At 44.7% G+C, this 13,377-nt stretch overlaps 1 protein-coding gene across 1 annotated transcript in view; it reads left to right on the forward strand.

Moving 5' to 3' along the window:
• BLOC1S4 (biogenesis of lysosomal organelles complex 1 subunit 4) overlaps positions 1-13,377 on the forward strand; it is a 132,539-nt gene that overhangs the window by 111,318 nt on the left and 7,844 nt on the right. The window lies entirely within an intron of this gene.

A 13,377-nucleotide genomic window follows, 5' to 3' on the forward strand; every position in this document is an offset into this window, starting at 1 on the left:
ATCAAAGCAGGCCCTTCATTAGTCTGAACAAGGTTAATCGGTAGCTCACTGGATTGGCACTGGCATGGTCTTCGGATGTTATACTTAGATGAAGTATTATACATTTGCTTTACCACACGTGAACATTGCTTTGGGAATTTAAAGGCTGTTGGAGATAAAGGCAAACAATTACTTGGAACACTTCAAAAACCTAGCCACAGGTCGCTTCTTGGAACCGTGGGCCAGATGTAGTATCATACTGTCTGCAATCTCCTTCCCTTTTGTTTGCAACTAGTATGGAATTTTGCAAACTTACCTATGTACTAGTGGTACACACAACTCCAAATCAGATTGAGTTGCGATCCGATATACCTAATAAAGATTAATGTATGTAGTAATGTATTTATTTTTTGAGACAGCCCAATTTCCTAAAGGAAGAGGGTTGCTTTAACCCCATGGCTGCTAGGCGTTTTCCCGTCCTGCGCTGAGTTTTATTGTTTTCCTTTATTTCATGACGAGCTGGCCTTGTCATCCGCGCACGGCAGGTAAGCGCCATGACGAGGCCAGCTCGTCATTAGCCTCGAAGGGGTTAAAAAAATATATATTTTTACAGTTTTTGTTTTTCAAGGTTTTTCTGAGAGTTCACAATGGTCCCCTCTCAGAGTTCACAAAGGGGAAGGGGGCAAAGGGGACCCCTTTCCTTTTACAAATTAATAATCACCCTACCTTGGGAGTCAGTAACTTTTCAGGGGCTTGTGAATGGAATGCCGATCTCAAATCATTGATACATAGGATTCACAAACGCGAGAAACATCTTGACCGACAATTATTTCACTAACTGGCACACAAGTAGGAGACATTACACTCCAATGAGTGCCGGCTTCACTGTTTTTAACTAGGGCAGGAGACCCCCAGAATAAAATTAACCTTTCCCAGGTACTGCCAGCCCCATTTTAAACTCACTCGCACGTCTACACCCTTCTGGCCCCACACCTGCACTTCACCATATGGCTGTTGGATAAAAGATCTCCGATAAAGCGCCCCTCTTCGAGGTGAGCCCGTTGGGTATTGCACCGCAGACCCAACTAGGAGCAGCCCATATAATGAAGCATGACACCTGAAAGGGTGTGTGAGGGCATTAAAATCCAACTAATGGATGCCCAACTGTAGATCTCTTTGAGACACAGTTGTATCCAGCCTTAATGTGACTCCCCCAACCCTTTCCTCTTGAGAAACTGCACAACAAACCCTTCTTGAATTGTTGACAGGGGCACCTGTTTGTGCTGGACCTCCCATTCCTTGTGAGTGGAAATAGCCCTCTCATCCCCTCATTTTGAGTAATTGCAGGCACAGCTAACCACCGTGGGATCCTTCCTTGGAGGGTAAGATCTGTTCTATCCCCCACCCGTATTCTACACCCTTACCCACTACTCTGGAGTGGCGACCCCTCACATGAGGGTCTATTTGACTTTCCCACACTCGTCCCTATCAGCAAGGCCATGGAGGGCCAAGGTCTGAGTTATGGAGAGGACAAAGCAGCTGAAATCCTGAGGACTCCTTCCATTCTAGGCATCGAGAGCGATGGTGCAACTGGAAGCCAATCGGCAGACTGGCAATCTCTATCTGAGATGAAGAGAGAATGGGTGAAAATTACCCTACTCAGTGCACTCATGGCAGAATATTTCAGGGCAAACATTTCACCCAACGGACTCCTAGTCAAAATCTTCCCCAGAATTTTCTGGGAGGATGGGCAGTTTAAGGTGGAATGGTCACAAATTTCTTGGAAGTACACCCGTGACCTATTAATCTTGATCGTGAATATGGCTAAGAGACTAGCCGACAAACTACTAGCTCGTATTCAAATCACTGAAAGCGCCCTCAAAAGCGCACTTCCTGGCCCGAGCTTCAAATCCAAACTTACCAAGCTTAACAACGAACTGGCAGAGCATAAGGAGTACCTTATGAAACAGAAAGTCATGAAATTACAAAAAGAAATTAAACGTTTTGACAAGGAGAAGGTATACCCTTACCTTAAGGTGGACTATGTCCCACCAGGCATAGGCTACCTATCAGATTCTAGTGCAGCCTCCTCCAGCAATAGTGACTCTAGTACAGAGAACTGGAGACCCAATCAACCGAGGGGGAGACGTGTCAGACAAGGCCATAACACGTATCCACCACCCCACTTTCAAGATCCGGCTTTTTGGCAATACCCAATGTTTCCACAGCCCCCAACCCATTTTGGACCTCATTACCCACCTCAATTTGGACCCCAAGGCACAAGCCAGCCTTTTTTAGGCAGAGGTTGGGGCAGAGGGCGCGGGTAAAAAAGAGGCAACCAGCAAGAGAAGAGAGTGCAGTGGGAGGAAACCCAAGCACGGGGATGGAAACCAGGAGCCGAACCGGCAAGAAATGAACTTGGTAGTCAATTTGTCTACATGCCAGCTTAATGAGACTAAAGAAAAGGTTCTTCAAAGAGGACTTGGCTTTGTCCCCACACCTAAAATAGACAATTTCCAACAGACATGCGAATTACACCAATTCTTTCACAAGATACGCCTCAAAGCATTCTTTGAGGGCAAAATCCGTGAACCAACTGAAGACTCAAGTCTACACAACCCATCCACTATTTCCCCACATAGTGGAATGGTCCCAAATGAAGTACTTACTTATGAACAGGCAGTACTCAAGGATGTGAAAGACCTTATGGGATTGAAACATTACAGCAACATTTCGAGACAGGAGATGCTTGCACTTGAATCCTTAGCCAACGACCCCACCATTACAGTGAAACAAGCGGATAAAGGTGGCGCCATGGTCATTATGGCTACAACAGACTATGAGACAGAATGTCTCTGACAACTGAGTAATAGGCAATACTATACTCCTATCCCTACGAACCCCACTGAGCGCCTTACTAGAAAAATCACGGGACTAATGAATTCCACAGAGAGCCAATGCTGGTTAAGAAAAAAGGAAGCAGCTTTCCTTGTGAAAAAGAACCTAAGACCCCCTATTTCTATGTACTTCCTAAGATTCACAAGGGGGTCTCACCAGTCCCAGGCCGCCCAATAGTCTCAGGAATAGACCCTGTTTTAGAACCGCTTTCACAATTTTGTGACCACTTTTTACAGCGATTGGGCAAACTCATTCCCTCGTACATACAGGACACCACGGACGTTTTACGTCTGCTGGAGCAGTTCCAAGACACAAACCAGATCAACTTCTCATCACCCTAGATGTGGAGGCCCTCTATACCAACATCCCACAGAGGGCCACACTAGAGGTGATTGAGGAGGTGCTGAATGCCACCCCTTGGGAGTCCACTACCCCTCAAATTTTCATAATTGAATGTGCCACACTGGCCCTAACCAAAAATTTCTTTGAATTTAAGGGACAACTTTACCACCAGACACAAGGTACTTCCATGGGGAGTACCTTGGCTCCCAGTGTGGCATGCCTTTACATAGCAGCATTCGAGGGTGAGCACATCTTCCACAACTCCAATCCATACCATGAAAACATTTGGTTGTGGAAGCGTTTTATAGATGACATCCTAATTTTCTGGACAGGTGATAGTGAGTCATACGGGGAATTCTTTCAGTGGATTAATAATCTAAATCCATATCTGAACTTCACAATAACTGCATCCCCATCCCAAATTGCCTTCCTGGATCTAATGATCCGAATTGAGGGCGGGAATCTAACCACGACTATGTACAGGAAAAGCACAGACCGCAACAGCCTCCTGCACTTTAACAGCCATCACCCTAAAGCACTGAGAGAAAACCTGCCTTTTGGAAAGTTTTTAAGAGTGAGGAGGAATTGTAGCACCATAGAGGAATATAAAACTGAGTCTACAACTCTAGAAAACAATCTAAAGGCTAGAGGTTACCCCTCACAGGAGTGTTTCTCTCGCTAGATAAAGAGCTCGTAACAACCACAGAGAGAGCCTCTTGGAACATAAGGCATCTGAACAAACCAACACTGAACTCATGAGATGTATTACCACCTTCACACCTGCTTCTAACAAATTAAAGAAAATACTGATGAGACACTGGCACATCCTAAACACAGGAATCCTGAGATTTGAACAATCACGCTTTGCGTTCAAACGCTCAAAAAATGTCAAGGACGTGCTTATTTAAACCAGACCAAAGAAAAAACCTGTGGATCATCAAACAACGCTATGGCAACTACCCGCGGTCAAGGGTCACTACCCTTGTGGTACGTGCAGCGCATGTGCCTTCACCACAGTGCATAAAACTACCACTCTAAATGACTTCTTCACCTGGGAAATGAGAGGACACACAAACTGCAATACAACTAATTGCGTCTACCTCCTGACCAGGCCTGTGTGGCCTCCACTATGTGGGGATGACGACCCGCCAGATAAAAGTACGCATCTCAAAGCATCGCAGCAACTTTTGATGCAAAAAAAGCAATACCAAAATGTGTGCTCACTACCTGGAAAAGAACCACTCTCCAGATTTTATGAAATGGCTTGTTCTAGAAGCCAACCCTAGAACATCAAAACAGGACCTTTTTACAAAAGAACAAAGATGGATACATCGCCTATCCACAGACAGCACTGGCCTCAACGTAGAAATACCCTGGAGTTCCATCAAGAGCTAACATAGATTCCTTTGGGGGTCTTCCCGAACCTCTGCAGCAAGCTTCCACGTACTACAGACCACATGGCAAACCCCCCTCCAGCACAGGGAATAGCCTTTGGCACTGTATTTCGCTACTGTCCAAACAAACCTACTCCTAGCCAGATGAAGCACTTAACTGACTACACAGAGAATTTACTTATTAATGACCAGGAGTGTTCCTCATCCATAATGAAAACGCGGGATACCTTCATCCATCCCAATCAGGCTTTCGCGCTAATTATTCCACCGAATCCGCACTCCTTGGGGTGACTGAGCGACTCCGACACGGTATCGACAGCGGGGAGACCTTTGCGCTTATTCTTCTTGATCTAAGCGCTGCTTTCGATACCGTGTCCCATTCCATCTTATTGGAGTCTCTCTGCTCCCTTGGTGTTGTTGGATCAGCGCTTGCCTGGGTGGCCTCATTTCTCAATGAGCGCACCTTTCAGGTTTTCTCAAACAAAGCTGAATCTGCGATTCACTCTTCTGCTTACGGCGTCCCTCAAGGGTCTATATTGAGCCCTCTGTTGTTCAATATTTACATCAGACCACTTGCTTTCATTGTAGAGGACGCCGGTCTGTCTATATACTCATATGCAGACGACACGCAGATTGTGTTTTCTTTGTCAAGCAGCAGGGTTCAGGACACTTCTGCCCTTAAAATTGGCCTCTCTCATGTTGCAGCTTGGATGCAAACGCATCTATTGAAGCTCAACGGAGACAAGACCGAGGTGATCGTTCTAGGCAAACATAAAGATCTGTGGGGTTCTAGACACTGGCCCAGTGATATGGGTCCGCTGCCTACCCCCGTGCCTGTTGCCCGTAACCTCGGTGTCCTGATCGACGATAAACTCTCGATGAGGCAGCAGGCAACTAAGGTCGCTGCAATCTGTTTCAATACTCTACGCTGGTTGCAGAAGATCATATGGATGTTGCCTGAGTCCACTCGAAGAACTGTCGTACAGGCCCTTGTAATGTCCCGTATCGACTACGGCAACGTGCTTTATCTAGGAGCAGATAAAGCCACCATCAATAAACTCCAGGTCGTACAGAACTCAGCTGCTCGCCTGCTGCGCAATGTTCCACGGAGAACGTCTGCAATGCAGGCTTTGCGTGACCTTCACTGGTTAAAAATTTCTGATCGTGTGGTCTTCAAAACTTTGTGCTTCCTATTTAAGATACATCAGGTTTCTGCTCCCATCTACCTGCACAATCTTGCCCAGCCATATCAGCCTGGCCGCTACCTCAGGTCATCCAATAATGGCAATCTCGTGATTCCTAGAATCCGACTGGCAAAAATGGGAGGCCGGTCATTCGCATATCTGGGTCCCAAGATGTGGAATGCTCTCCCGTTGGCGCTAAAAACAGAAACCAGTCTTCTGGTTTTCCGCAAAAAACTGAAGACTCTGCTGTTCTAAGTTCTTTTGTTCTGTTTCTCTTTTTCTCTCAGCAATGGTTTGTTTTCTTCTTCAGTCTGTCCCTGGCGCCGGGAAACCCACTGCGGGTAGCTGCGCGCAATCTAAGTACAATAAAATAAATAAATAAAATAAATAAATAAAAATAAAATAAATAATATATGCTTGTTGACAATCTAGAACACCAGCAGAACTAGACTTTACTAGTTTTCACTCTCCATTAAGTAACCAGTGGGCACACTGGAACGACTTATCTTATTTTATTACTTGGTCATGGCCGCAAGGTAAACCTCACCAAGCTAAGGAGCCATTATGCAATAGGTACCGCATTAGTCACGTGATACATACTTGTGCTGACCTGGTGAATTTCTGAGGAAGTCTTAAAGGATTTTTCAATAATTTCTGATAAAGGGTTGTTTTAATAACTGTCAACCGATAAGATATTGATAGGATCCAGCCGATAACATTAGTATTCACAGCTCCTACTGGTCCATTACTCTAAAGAGATACAGAGTTAACACACAGACAACTACGTAGAACACCACTCTGGATGGCCGCTATGTATGCTTCAGTAGACCATGTGACCTGAAGGCAATAGACACGGCCCGGTCACGTGATACACACTAATGCAGAAATACATGGCTACCCGGCCTCCCACCACCTCCCGGACTCAGTGGCGTGGGTAGGTCAGGAAGCACCACACTTGGCGGAAAAACGTGAGTACTACGATCAGGCTCCCATGGAGTGCCCGACTACCGACTGGCTTTAATCCGCGCTAATGGCTTGCGGATCCCCTACTAACGTAGTTAATTTCCTCTAATTTAATGGATAGAGGTACACTGGTGCGAATTTAGATATATTTTTTAGGCACCGATTGCACCGCATGACTCGCTGTGCACGCAGCACCTCTACGCCTACACCCACAGACGCAAATGCCGGGCCAGCTCACGGGTTGACCACACAGGTTACACAACCGAGGGCATTTTTATCATGAGGGCCATTCCTGCACGCATATCCTCGAGTTGCAGAGTGTCATCACGCCGGCGTGGGCCTAATATGGTGTCGGTGACGTCAGCGGAGTCGCGTTCGATGCTGTGCCTCTGTGACATCGGTCCACGTCTGCGCGAAGCTACAAAAAAAAGAATTTCCGAATGCTGCCGACGCAGGGGGATATTCACAATTTCAGGACTCCACAGGCAGATAATGTATCTACCAGAAAAAGCGCTACCGAAGGTAAGTAACTTGTTCTTCAATTATAAGTAAATAGCTGAAAAGGAAAGCATGAGAATGTTTGATATTCCAGACCTCCTCTCTGTTGTGGTACTGTGGCAGGACCAAAAGAGAGACAAATGCTCTCAGACATCACTTAGTAACCCCTTCCATGCTCATGACGAGCTGAGCTCGTCATGAGGCACAGTTGAGCTGACTGATGACGAGCTGAGCTCGTCATGAATATAGCCTAAGTACAATTTCCAGCACAGGGGAAAAATAACCACAGCAGCGATGTGGTTAAGAAGTTTGTGTAAGGAGCTGTGGGCCAGAATTCCTCCCAGGCATTGTGAGACTGAAGCTCTTACAGGAAACATGTTCTTCATATTATTGCTTCTAAACGTGCTTCCATGCATTAATATTAATGACATTTTTTCCACACAAGGTTTCTCAGTGTTCGCTGATGTCTTTATTCAATAACTGATGACAGTTACATGTGTGTGTGTTTGATTTATGGAGTTAGGTTTATCTACTTTTAGGACTTGGTAATGGTCAGAGGCCCACTGCTTATTAAGAGGGTTACTTTCATTATCGCTTCACTATATGAGTGGCTTCTGTATCTGCAGTAGATCCTCAGGATCCTTAGCCAGCTTCTGGAATCCATGGACAGGCTGGTGGATACAAAGCAACCCCGGAATGTAAGTGCAAGTAGTAACACTAATAATCTTACTGTTGGATAAAAGAAAAAGGATCGACTTTGTGTTGCACATGGCAAGGGATCACTTAGCAGTTATTTTTTAATTTTTTTTTATTTTATTTTTTTAATTTTTTTTTTTATCCTCATTTGCCTGGCCACCTCTTATTTAGCCTCCAACTGCCAACCACTCTTTCCAGGTGCAGAGTTCCCTCTGCATCTTATATTGTGTTAGGTGGAATTAGGCAATGGATGGCCCGAAGAGTATCGTGGAAAAAGACTCCAAACTTGAAGTTCTATTCAGTTGAACTAGCCGTTCTGAACCGACTGGGGGGGGCCTAGTTCTTGGAGTTTCAAGGCATAATCATAGGACCGGGGGGAAAAAAAAAAAAAAAACCCGGTTATTGTCTCCAACGAATCAGAACGTCCCAAAAGATACGACTACGCTCACCGCCTGATCTCCTCAAGTCAGTTTTAGAGGTTGCGTAGAGAGACGACAGCCAACTTGCATGGGTTGGTGCTGAATTTTCAATCCAAACCTTACATATCTCTCTTCTTGCAAGCAGTATGGCGAAGAACAGAAATGTCCTAGCGTGGCCCTTTATATTGTTGTCCCATCCAAATATAATCAAGGAAAGTGTGATGGAGATCGAAGTATTAAGGATGGAGTCCAGAGTTGCTTTAACTTCATTCCAAAATTGTAATATGTTGGGGCATTCTTTGAACATGTGGACGTCTGAGGCTGCGATATGGCCACATTTATTGCATTTCTTCCCTGGGATAAATTTAGAAAGTTTTAGCGGAGTAAAATATGCACGGTGAATTGTAAAAAAGTGATTGCGTCTTAGCCATGCAGGTTTGACACACTTATATAATAGGGTACAGGAATTCTGCCAGGTTTCGATGCTCTGGGCCCCCAGATCCGAGCCCCATAGTTGTTCCGGGAGGGTGAAATCTCCATCTATCTCTTCTAGCAGGCACCAGTACCATTTCGAGACCTCTTTACCCCCTGCAGGTTGCGCTACCAATTTCTCTTCGGTGGTACTATACTTCCCTAATGGTGGCCCAGATCTATTTGTTGCCTTAGCCCAACTATCTAATTGTAAATACTTAAACCTCGAGAGCTCTATCCCCCGCTGCTCCCGCAAAACCTCCCAGGGCCTCAGAGAATCACCTGTCAACACATCGCCCCATGTTAGTATCCCTCCTGCTCTCAACGGAATAGTAAGCCGATCATCCCAGCAGGAAGGGAGCCCTGGGGAATCCCAAATGGGCGCAAGGTTGGAGTAGTATGACAAGCCCAGGTTCCTCCTTATATATGGCCATAGCTTCGCTTGGGACATAAGAGTTTTTAATTTGACTTTCTTGAAGTATTTCTGTTCTCCAAACTTGAACATGTAGCCGTTAGTTGGTAAGCCAGCACCAATCAGCATTGCCATGAACATGAGGCCTATTGATGTATTGGATGGCACTTTTAAGAGCATTCTCGAATGGGAAAGTTGGAATGCCCACGCATAGTATTGTAGATCTGGTAGGGATAGGCCCCCCTTTTCCCTTCTCCTCCTCAGCTTTTTCCACGATATTCTTGCTGACTTGTATCCCCAAACGAAGGAGTTAAGCTCTCTCTGGCATTTCTCTAGCGCTATTTTATCAAAAGCGAGGGGGATCGTATTGAATAAGAAGGTGAACTTGGGAAGAATTGACATTTTTAGCAAACTTACTCTACCTAGAATAGTTAGTGGAAGATTAGACCAAGATTTTAAAGATTTTTTAATTTCCTTAGAAATTCTCTCAAGATTGACATGGGCAATTTGTGCGATATCTTGCACTATCCGGATTCCCAAGTATCTCATTGAGTTTGATGTGTTTAGCGTTAGGTCAGGTATGTTCCATGCCATAATGTCTGTTTTGGAGGCGTTTATCTCATAGCCCGAGATGCGGCCGAAATCTTCGGCTCTCTCGATAACTACTGGTAGAGCGATCTCCGGGTCTGAGGTAAAGACCAAGATGTCATCTGCGTACAAGGCTACTCGCTTTTCCCACTCCCGAACCTAAAAGATGGAATAGAGTCTTCTCGTCTGAGAACTTCCGCAAACGGTTCTATGTATAGATTAAAGAGGAGGGGGGAAAGCGGGCAGCCCTGTCTTGTGCCTCTAGAGATCCTGAACGATTCAGACAGCTTGCCATTTATTAGAAGCCGTGCTGTTGGCGATTTATATATGTTTTATTGTTCGACAGAGTTTCTCCCCTAAGTTGACCCTCTTTAACACGTCGTTTAAATAGGACCAGTTTACCCTGTCGAAAGCTTTAGCTGCGTCTAGGGTAAGGGTTGCCAGTGGGATAGTAAAAGCTGAGGCGATATCGATTGCCCCCACTAGATCATATGTTAGGTCAGAAAGCTGACGCCCTTTAATGAATCCCTTTTGATCTTGATGGATTATTTCCCCCATTACTGATCCCAATCTAGCTGCTAAAATAGAGGCATATATTTTGTAGTCATTATTTAACAATGATATAGGGCGGTAAGACCCACATAGTGTTGGGTCTTTTCCAGGCTTTAAGATCAAGACTATAGTTGCCTCACTCCATGATTGAGGTGGGTCGTTACCGTCCTTCAGAATACTGTTAAAAAGGGCCGTCAGCGTAGGGACAATTGTATCGGCCAAGGCTCTATAGAGTTCTCCGGGGAGTCCGTCAGGACCTGTAGCTTTTCCATGTTTTAGTGCGGATACGGCCTTTTTGACCTCTGCCTCTGAGATGTCCAAATCCAATGCCTCACTTTGCGCTTGCGATAACTGTGGAATAACCTCAGAAGCCTGGCCCTTTAAAACAGATTTTTCTATTTCATTGTCCAACTGCCTTAAATACAATAACTAAAAGAAACAAAGCAATAAACATTAAACCGGGTGGAATGAAAGGGAGCAACGGGAAAGAGAAATGACATTGATATCTTTTTTATCTTGGAACGTGAATGGTCTGCGTGTGCAGGGGAGAAGAGAACGCATTTTTCAATATTTGCGTGACTCCCCGGCGCAGATCATCATTATCTAAGAATCACATCTTTTAAAAAACGAGGCAGACGCAATTTTAAAAAAGCAAAAATGGATTGACGTATTCTTAAGTACTGACCATAATGCAAATATAAGAGGAATTCTCTTAATCTGCAAAAAACCAGCTAACGTGCGGATTCTTGAATTCAGAGAGGACAAATCTGGAAGATGGCTCATAGTTAATCTTTCTATACATGGGCAGAAATACAATTTAGTCGGGTATTATGGTCCTAACTCTGATGACCCATCCTTTCTAGAAACAATAAGGAACGATTTAATAACCACTTCTGACCCCATAATTTGGACAGGTGACTTTAATGTTATTTTGAATCCAAAACTTGATAAAACCACTAATAGCAGCAGGTACAGTTGTCAACCACCTTCAAAATCTAGACAGTCTCTAAAAGGGATTATGGAGGACCTGGGTCTGGCAGATTTATGGAGAGAAAGAGCCGGCACGAAACCAGGGGTATCTTATCGGAATCTAAAATACAAACATACTTCACGAATAGATTTTGCCCTGTTTAGCTACTGTCTCCAAAACTCTATAGCCAGTATAAAGTATATACCCTCTCACTTGTCCGACCATTCAGCTCTCTCTTTTACCTTAATACTTCAGACTCATAAAAAACATCCCTCCTGGTCATTTGATCGAACTATTCTAATGGTCCCGGAGGAAGTGACATACCTCAACTCCGAAACTGGGATGTTTTTAGATAGCAATTTGCACTCAACCTCCCTTGCCTTAGTATGGGAAACTCTTAAGGCATACCTGAGAGGCTGCATCACCAACAGAGCTTCCTTTAGGAGGGAAAACTATCTATCCAAAATCAAAAACCTAGAACAGGAGCTAGAGATAATCGAACAAAGGCTTAGGGGCACAACTGGCTCATTACAAGATCAAAAAAATATGTCAGACCTCAAAAGTCAGATAGAAGATATCCTACAAGAAAGGGTCTCAAAGAAATGGGAGGCGAGCAAATTGTCCAATTTTGAATTCGGAGAAACCGCAGGTAAGATTCTAGCCTGGAAGGTCAAAGCAGACCAAGCAAAAAACCACATAAGAGGGATCATGGCAGAGGGGGAAAATCAGCTCAGGTCATCAGATGTAGGAATCAGTACTGCCTTCACGCAGTTTTTTGCCGAAATATATAGGGATGATATTATAGATGACCAACAGGCAAGGAAGACATGGCTAGATAAGATATCTCTTCCACAGTTATCGCAAGCACTTAGCAGTTATGTGAATGCCATCATTTTCCACTCTTGTCATCACTTCTCTAAAATGGATCAAAGGGTGGAATAAAAATACAGTTCAGGATCATGTCTGCAGGGATTTACCAAAAATCTGCTTTAACCTACCCGTAAATTGAATGCAATTATAAATAACTGGTTTCTCTTCACGGAATTTCATGCATTGGCTCTTTACAAGATCACCTGTTTGTACAACTTTAACGGATTGTATTTCTTGCTTCTGGGTCTCCATGAATTCAAAGTTTGTTTTCATGGAAAATATGTACCAGTGGAAGAACACTCCTTGCTAGGTGAGTAATTTCCTCTTATTCCAATAGGTCACAATTTTGATCCTGAATTTTGGTGCAGTATTCATCAAGGATTCAATTGAGAGTTGCACAGTATCAGAGGCATAGCAATACTCGGGCTGGAATAATCATTTCTAGGTAGTATTCCTGACTTTGTACAGTGCAGTTTTGAGTTTGGATGGCTAGAGTGAGCAATAACAATGGGACCTGGGATCTTCAAACCGTTAACTTCCTGTTTATTTCGGATTATGGTAATGGTTTTGCACACTGGTTTCCTCTACTCTCAATAGGAGCAATCTGTGAGCAAAAAACACTGGGGCAGACGCCAGAGGCCCTATTGCGTATAGGGCGCCTTTTTCCTTTTTGGGCCATGGCGCACATTCAGACAGGTGCACCAGGCACAAACAGGGAAGTGTACCCTATTAGGTTGACTGCGCTGCCGTGAGGGCAACTGCGAACTTGCGCTACCCTGAGTTCAGTGCATTCAAGTGAAATACTGAGCAGCTGCTCCCAAGCCACTCTGTGTTTCACCGTGCAGACAGCACCCACCTGCAGTTTAAAGAGAGAAGAGAGATCCCCTTGCAGGTGAGTGCAGTGAGTGACTGCACCAGCCTGCAAGGGCATGTCTAGTGTGTCCATAGGACCCACTTCGCTGGCACAACGTATGCGCCAGCGATATCTGTATTGCAGAAAGGGCTACACAAGCATCTACAGCGCCTTCTGTAATACTAAAGTGTCCGGGGGTACACAAAGCCCCCTGGGCAATTCTGTAACACAGGCCCAGATGTGAGTCTGCTCTTGGTGAACTCAGAATCATGCTAGATGGTATCTCCT

The sequence above is a fragment of the Lissotriton vulgaris genome, chromosome 4_1 (assembly GCF_964263255.1).
Source record: "Lissotriton vulgaris chromosome 4_1, aLisVul1.2, whole genome shotgun sequence".
Classification (NCBI taxonomy): Eukaryota; Metazoa; Chordata; class Amphibia; order Caudata; family Salamandridae; genus Lissotriton; species Lissotriton vulgaris.